At 45.9% G+C, this 2,389-nt stretch overlaps 1 long non-coding RNA gene across 1 annotated transcript; it reads left to right on the top strand.

The window, feature by feature from the left end:
• Window positions 1–537: 537 nt before the first annotated feature.
• Window positions 538–1,657, top strand: LOC122000348. The gene is made up of 3 exons (XR_006117095.1): window positions 538–1,137; window positions 1,266–1,348; window positions 1,589–1,657. It is a non-coding gene; the product is annotated as an uncharacterized LOC122000348 (long non-coding RNA).
• Window positions 1,658–2,389: the final 732 nt, after the last annotated feature.

Below are 2,389 nucleotides of genomic sequence, written 5' to 3'. Positions count from 1 at the left end.
TTTGTCTTTGTCATCGACGAACTTCCTGTTCCTCTGTCCCCTAGCTTCGATCCTTACCTCCTCTTCAGAGCAATAGTTATTTGGCAATGTGACAGCAAGGTGAGGGTTTAGATTTTTATCTTGTGTTATGTTCTTGTCCTATATCTATCGTGGATCATCACTAAATGTTGTTCTCCATTTATAGCGGGTTGCAGGTTCGATTAGTAGCATTACTGCTCTACTGATTTCGAGCTGGCAAGTGTTGTGGGGTTGGTCTTGATTCTAGCAGCAACCATTCTGGTTGTGGATCACAGTAGTAGTTTGGTGAAAAGGATGTAAGGGGTAAAATACCAAAAAATAGGTGAATATTAATAAGGGAATTTTCTGGAATTTTAGGAAATTTTTTGGAGCTCGTACGGACGAGTTAATGGGGTTGAAAATGGGGCCCGGTAAAGCCTGTTTAGGCTACCCTGTTTTAATGAGGAAAAGTTTTAATTTATTTTTATTTTTTCCTTTTTCTTTTTCTATTTTTTTTATTCTTTCTCGCTGTTTCCCCCGTCCGCGTGCTCGAGCCCTCGCCGCGCGCCCGACTCCTCCGAGCCCTAACCGCCGGCCGCGGCGGTTTTCCACCTCCCTCGTGCTTAAGTGGAGAAGCCGACGCCTCCTCTGCCCGATTGCTTCTGTTGATCCCCCATTTCTTCCTCTATTCTGACCAAGCAGAGCCGCTCCTTCTCTGCCCTGGTGCCGGCGCCACCGCCGGCCACCCCGTGCCCTAGCGCCGATCACCCACAGCGCCCTCCCTTCCTCTGCCCTCGTCACCTCCTCACCTCCTCACCACTGAGATCCCTGAATCACCGTCGAGCCCTAGCTTTTGAGCCGCACATCGCCAGCCGAGCCCTAGATCGGGGGAGATCAGGAACTTGCCGACGTTCCTCTTCGACGCCGAGCTTCTCTTCTTCCTCTCCTCCACTGTGTCTCTGCTGACCTTGGAGGTGCCATCTTTCCAGAGAGCTGTGCCCTAGCCACCGCCACCGCACCCTCTGCCGCCTCTTAACAGCGTCGTTTCTGTCCTAGCGCCGGCAGCTGGCCCACTCTCACCTCCGACCACCAGCATTTGATTCCTTGCTATGCTGCCATCACTGGAAAAGAGGAGGTTAGGTAAGGATTTTTGGTTAACTTCAATAGCAATCTGGATGTAGGAAAAATTATGGTTAAGATGTCTAACTAGTTGGTATTATGGATTGGATTGTTTTGTTGATCAGTGAGTTTCCTTCTTGATTGTTTAGTGCAAGTGGATTTCCAGCCACTCACCTTGTTCCAGCAGCAAACACACTCCTTGATTGTGGATCAATCACGGCTGTGAATTGAGGTAAGGGTAGGAATTTGATACGTTTTGTATGTAGATGTTTATGTGTTAAGGGAATTAGGTTCGGATTTAATCTAATGGGTGGATTGGGGATTTAGTTACTAACCCTAATTAACTATTAGATTTAAGAAGGTAAATTGAGGATATGTGATTAGGGTTTTACCCTAAATTAGTCTCAGGGATTTTATTTAGCTGTTCTTATGAAGTTAGCTAAATAAAATATTTGTATATTGTTTGGCGCAGGACTCTGATTCGAGACGGGCGTCTCGACTTTTGATTTGACCAGATTTGACTTTAAGATTGGAGGCGGGTACTTTGACTTATGTCTTTTGATATGCATAATAATGTGTTTAACATATAGCATGATTGTGTTTCCATTTGTTTCGGTTGGTCACTACATGATCTATTACATGTTTGCTTGTTTACTCGTAATGCATTGCATGTTATTATTTACCTGATCATACTTGCTTTATAGGTAGTGACACAACCATAGGATACATTATGTTCAGGACCTAGGGTTTATTTGATACCCTATCTGTTTGTGTACCTTCCATCTGATACATTGACCTGTGGTACAACTTTTATTTATGTATTGATCTTGCTATGCTATTCATGATATTGCCATGTTTAGTGTCATGCATCATCTTGCATGATTGCATGCTGTGCGATTGTCTGCTCCATTATTGTTGAGCGCATCGCCAGTTACATGTATCTGTACACACCACCACTCATGGATTAGTGGTATATCAGATAGGTGTGTGGCAGTTCTGTTGTTTGGCTCCGTTGGTCTGGTGACTCAGCGTGGTAGCCGGCAGACAGTTCCGCTCTGTTTGGCTCCGTTGGTTTAGTGTAGCAGCGTTGTAGCCGGCAGGCAGTTGGACTTTGTTTGGCTCCGTTGGTCCGCTCATGGGTAGTGTGACGCAGCGTGGTAACCGGCAGAGATTTCCTCCCTGTCATCGTGTACCGGGAGATGAGAGCATTGCGCTCCCCCATTTATGATTTGGGGTAGGAGTATGTGTGTACTCCGACAGCATCCCGTCCACT

This window comes from Zingiber officinale, chromosome 7A, assembly GCF_018446385.1.
Source record: "Zingiber officinale cultivar Zhangliang chromosome 7A, Zo_v1.1, whole genome shotgun sequence".
In the NCBI taxonomy this organism is placed as follows: domain Eukaryota; kingdom Viridiplantae; phylum Streptophyta; class Magnoliopsida; order Zingiberales; family Zingiberaceae; genus Zingiber; species Zingiber officinale.
Note: the sequence above shows the minus strand (reverse complement) of the source record. Positions and strands in the feature narration are given on the sequence as shown.